At 43.5% G+C, this 5784-nt stretch overlaps 1 long non-coding RNA gene across 3 annotated transcripts; it reads left to right on the forward strand.

Moving 5' to 3' along the window:
* Positions 1–7: 7 nt before the first annotated feature.
* Positions 8–2748, forward strand: LOC146589621 (uncharacterized). Of its 3 annotated transcripts, none has more exons than XR_014897136.1 (4): positions 8–427; positions 1047–1219; positions 1355–1434; positions 2576–2748. It is a non-coding gene; the product is annotated as an uncharacterized LOC146589621 (long non-coding RNA). The 3 variants fall into 3 exon arrangements; XR_014897137.1 differs by having other exon boundaries at positions 1047–1215; XR_014897138.1 differs by having other exon boundaries at positions 1047–1197.
* Positions 2749–5784: the final 3036 nt, after the last annotated feature.

Below are 5784 nucleotides of genomic sequence, written 5' to 3' on the forward strand. Positions count from 1 at the left end.
AGGCCTCGGGGCGCGCTGAGGGAAGGGACAGGGCCCGGCGGGTCACGGCCGGGGGACGGGGACGGGGCGCGATGGACGGGCCAAGGCCTCGGGGCACGCTGAAAGAAGGGACAGAGCCCAGCGGGGCGGGTCACGGCCAGGGGGACGGGGACGGGGCGCGATGGACATGGCCTTGGGGATGGTTGGATGGGTCATATACCCAGAGACAGTGCTCAGTGACAAGGCTGGTTACTGGCGTGGACCAGGTCATGGCCTTGGGGACAGTTCTCAGCAACAGGGAGAGGGACAGTGGGGCAGGTCCCGGCTTTGGGGACAATATTCAGGGAAGGGGACAGGGCTCTGTGGGATGTGTCTTGGCCTCCAAACCTGGTAGAATGTGTCGTTGCCTCAGAGACRGCTCAGTGATGAGATCAGGACTCTGGAACAGGTGAGTTGTGGCCTTTGGGGTGGCATTTAGTGAAGGGCAGACAGACCCCTGGGGTCTGTAGCCTTTGTGAGATGTTTAGTGAATGGGGACAGTTGGGAAGGGCAGAACCCAACTTGGCTGGGACAGGTTGTGGCCTTTGGGATAGTGATTAATGGAAGGGGTCAGCAAGAGCCCCTCTGTGGCCCCTAGAAGCAACGTTTGATAATGGGGGTAGAAAGCGCAGGCTGGGGAAGGTTGGTATTTGGTGAAAATACAGAGCAGCTATATACAAATGTAATTTGGACAAAGAGATTGAATGAGGAGGGGGGAGAATTACAAAAGAACCAGCTGAATTTTTAGGGATAGTGGGAGAGATGGGAAAAGGAAGTGAAGAAAGAAAAGGGAATGATCCAAAAGATAGCACAAGGGTGCAAGAGAGAAATACCTCTCCTAGACGTGCATCCTTGGGGGATTAAGTTGCTTCCATTATTGCCTTGGTTAGGTTTTTGTATGTTAATAAACTGTTTTCTAAGTGCCAGTATTTTACAGGAAAAAAACAGAAACTGAATACATTATTTTTGTAATTCTAAAGTAGATTCTCGACATTAGATTTACCACGATGTCTTGTCTTCTTTCTCAGTCTTATTTAGGCCTCGACCCTGCTAATACAGATGCTTAAAATCTACATGGCTACTTCAGAACCCATGGACAGACCTACAGTAGAAAAGCCTGCTGATACGGTTATGGTAGCAAACATGCCCAGTTGGATGGAAGTAATAACAGAGGGAAATGTGAGGATCACCAACAAGGCTTGTAAAATAAAAAGTTTTATACTTGCTGGGTTTACACTAGAGTTCCTCCCTCCCCCAAAATATAAAAAATCTTACTCATACCTGAGAATGCTAAATTGGCAAATTTTCTGTTCTATGCCTGTGTTTTGACTATAAGGACTTGAAAGCAAGGGCTCCAAGAGAGTATCCAGTGCAGTAATTAACATCGTGTTGGTCATTAACAAGGAAAAAACAATGGTTAGTACAACTTAAGAAGTTTCATTTCTCTGTTTTGCCTATTGGAGAGTAATGAGCTTGTAAAGCATTTTTTGTGGCATGCTGTGGCTTCCGGGGACACAAGAATGAGTACCRAAGCAAATTCTTAAGGATCGTCCGGCCATCTCCCCAGCGTATTCATTTGCCATTTCTCTATTTAGACCTGGAAGGCCAGGATTATGGAGCCCACTCTGGCTGTCTTCTAGAATATCAGTCTTGAAACAGCTTCTTTATTTTTGCCTCTGAATCTGGGGAATGCAGTAAAATACAGCTTAATTAAAGGGGCAGTGACAATAGAGTCAGGCTGATAGACCTCTCACAAACCATAATGAGTGGAGGTACAAGAACAGTAAGAGTTAAGTACATAAAATAACCCATGAGTCTGAGACCCAAGAACAGCTATATTCAACTGCAAACAAACTGCTGGTTTCTTCTGTAGCTACTCATGCTGACATGGAGATGCTGAATACAGTTATGACCTCATTTCTGTTCAAATACATACGAAAATCAACATGTTTCACATCTTTTGCTGTTTTAAAAGTCAATACTGGAATATAAGTAATGAAAAGTATCATGCTATTTTCCTTTTACCGGTGTTTCAGCTTTCCTAAACAGGAAGAAGCTGATCATTTAGTGTCTTTGCTCCAAAAATGTTAGCATTTCCAAGGCAATTATTTATTGAGTTCATGCTGTCCATGTTTAGWTCAGTGCATACTTAAGAATGTGTACCTTGAATGGTCTTCTGATTATTTAGTTTCCAACACAGCAAAAAGATATTCAGAAAAGGAATACTTCTTTCACAGTTTTATAGTGAAACTAAGTATTTTTATGATTTGGTACTAAACTAGTTCAGTGATTTCACCAGGTTACAAAATTTCACCAGATGTAAATTTACTTTTAAAACCTGAAGTCAGGAAACAACAACAAAAAAGAAACAGCCTTGCTGCTTAGATAATGTTTTATAACAGCCCAGTTTCACCAGTGAGCATTGCAGAAGTCGCATGAAATGAACAGATAGAAGGAGCGAGGAACAGCAGTGCCCGGTCCTATTAAATTAACAGTAACTCAAGCATTTGGATGCAGCCACTGTTCTGGCTAGTGACCTCAGTTCTCCCTTTCTTAGAGAAGGATGAAGACGCCAGATCTGTCTGCCACTGTGCTGTGTCAAAAAGTCTTGTGGAATACTAGCTCAGCTGCAACCTCTTTRAGACAGCGAGTTGTCCTTGTGCCAATTTGTATGTCATTAGCATATTGTTGATGCTAACTTAATAATGAATAAAGATAATTTTTAAGCAACCCAAATTGTGTAAGCACACAGCATGTAAACACACAGCATATAGAACATACTCTAGCAGGTGACCAAATAGGTGTTCTAAGGGTAAAATAAGAATTCATCCTACTGGACCTGGCAAGCACAGTTAATCACTGTTATTTCATGTTTGTATTGCAGTACTGTACCTAAAGCCATGGCTTCCAAATCTGTCTGACATTGCATCCAGTCTTGGGGGCTAGCCTCTGCTTTTGTCAGTCCTGCAACCCCAAGTATCAGCATGCATAATTGTATTTTTGTCATTATGCAAACTTTCAGTCTTGGGACTACAAGTCTGGTGAACACTACCTCACTTTTTTATGAGCATTGAACATATATTTTACACACTGTGCAAAATCAGAGAAAACTAAGTTGTTAACATATACCTCTGAACTTGAAAAGCTGTCTCTATTTAACTCAAGTAACTGATTTACACCCTGAGCACTCGGGATGTAATCAGTTGCATTTTGTTGTGTGACTTGATATACTACAAGATAGCAAGAGGTTGTGGGTTTGTTTTGAGCATTGAATCTTGTTCTAAGGAAGTTTTGTTTCTGGTTTTGAAGTTCAATTAAAAAAATTTTAAAACCCCAAATATTTGTTGTCAGAAATCCAAAGATCACTGCAATGTACACTTTGGGGGAATATGGATATTTGTGTCCTGCTTCAGACCCACAGCGCAGTGAACCTTACAGATTTCAGATCCTCAGCACAGTCCTCCAGGACTAGGGGAATGAGACTGAGCTGCACTGGGGATTCACACCTAGAATGGGATTAGGCACACATCTTGCTAGCAGGCTGCACGACCAGAAATAGGATGTCGATGATCAAGAATGCTGGGCTCTATTCCTGGCTTAGAAATGAAGTGTGATCTAGTGGAGACATTATAGGAGGAGAGCCAAATTACCGATTTGACATTAAATCTGAGAAACACTGAGAGAAGAGGATAAGTCTTAGTTCTGTTCTATTAGTATTGTAAGTTATTTTCCTAAATATAATCTGTGTTAGGTTTTGTAAACACAGAGAATTACATTTGGCTGCCTTTTGGGGCAAGTTACAAGGTCTCGTTCAAATAACAAAGCTCTGAAGTGCACAGAATATAAACAGCAATCACTGGAAGTAAAACTGGTGATCTAACATTTCTTGGCTCATAGTATATTGCATGTTCCTCTAGTCTACAGGATATTTATGTCTCTTCTCTTGTCTGGGGAATATTATCCTGACTGGCAATGCAAGAGAAAAGGCAGACAAATTGAAGCAGAATGCAAAATATCCTGCAAAAGCTGGTAGGCCGGTGCTCTTGAGAGCTCTGATGCAAAAGATAATTATAGATGAAAGTGTAGCAACCACTGTGGTTAAGGTTGCGAAATGTTCTATTTACTCAGGTTGCTTAGGAGCCATGCAAAAACTACATGCTGGCCCTGTGCAGTACAACATCTCCAGCAAGGCCAGAGCTTTGGAGAGGATCAGATCTGCAGTGTTCTCAAGTTCTGCAGAACCTTTGTTGCCCAAATATGGTCCAGCAGCATATGGGCGCTTACAAGGCAAGAAACTGTGGACCTGCGATTAGTTRTTTGGTAGAAAGTGAAAGCTCCGAAGGCCCAGTGCTCTAAGGCTGAACAGTTTAAWTTTTTTTCTTGGAGAAAAATACTGCTTTTCAGTTTTCTCTGCAGAATTTCTGAGGATCATGGGACCAGTGCACTCCCTCCTTTTCAAGAGAGCTAGAGAGCCAGATACTGTCAGTGTTCAAAATCTTCAGGTTGTTTCTGTTTCAAAGCAAGCTGATGAAATTAATTGTAAAAGGCCTATGTTTAGACAACATTAAACTGAAAATACTCTGGGGCATGTCCTCAGCTTGTGTAGATTGTTGAGAGATTGAAAGTAMAGATCAAATGCCAGGCCTTGCCTCAGATATCCTGTGTGTTATGACACAGCAGTTACATATGTGGTTTTAAATTGTTTTCTTTATGCTTAAGCTATATAATCTCCTTGTGTGGTTTGTATTGCACCTTGCTAAATGTGGTTACGGGCCATTATTAGGGTGCACAGGTGCTGCAAAGAATGAATTTTAATGTTAAATGTAAAGTCATATTGATTATTATTTACTATAGGCTCTCAGCATACTGTATCTAAAGGATTTGTGTTATAATATACTATGTTTGTTGTTTGGTATTAATGTTATGTCCAGTCATATAGCTGGACACAATTCATACGCACACAGAGAACAAGCTCTTTAGTCTTCATGTTGTTGAGGACCTTCTTGTTCAGCCGATTTCATTACCACAATCTTACGAAAYGTTGGAGAGGTCAGTCTCTAACCAGCGTACGAGCCACATCTACTTAGGTCCTACCCAAAATCTCCTTTAATTCAAATAGGAATCTGTAACAGGCACAAAACCAGCACAGATCCAACRCTTCTAGTTTGCTTTTCCCAGAGGCAATTTCCAAGAGTTGTATCACAGAACAGGCAAGTATTGGAGTCAAAAGGCAGAAGGCACTAGTATATTGGRCACACAGCTTCTCAACAACATAGAACGTGTGTCCTCTCCTTCGGTACTTTGTCGCTCTCTATCAAATAGTCCTAGTCAACAGCTCAGATTCTCTTCTGAAATCCTGTAAATCTGAAATAATTCTATTGGTTTTGACAAAACTACTCCAAATTTCACCTTTGGGCTATCATGATGCTTATTAGGGAAGCAGAAAGAAACGTGCAGGCGTGTTTTCCCCTAAAACCGAGCAACGCGAGCTCAAGCTCYAGTCCAGCGGAGAGGCTTTACCGCCAAGCCCCCGCGGACAACCTCGGGCCTGAGCTTCCCGCTGGCGCGGGCGGAGAGGCCACCAGCTTCTCGGCCCCGCGGCGTCCCCAGAGGCCGGGCGGCGGCTGGGCTGCTCGGGCGGTCCTGGGCAGGGCGGCCCACGCCAGCCGGACGACAGAAGCAGCGAGGGGAAGGGCGGCAGCGTCCTGCCAACCGCCCGGGCCCGCGCCCCGAGAGCGGCGCCTCACGGCCTCCCGCACGGGGCGC

Source organism: Rhea americana, unplaced genomic scaffold (genome assembly GCF_003343005.1).
Source record: "Rhea americana isolate MKP2758 unplaced genomic scaffold, rheAme1 scaffold_444, whole genome shotgun sequence".
Classification (NCBI taxonomy): domain Eukaryota; kingdom Metazoa; phylum Chordata; class Aves; order Rheiformes; family Rheidae; genus Rhea; species Rhea americana.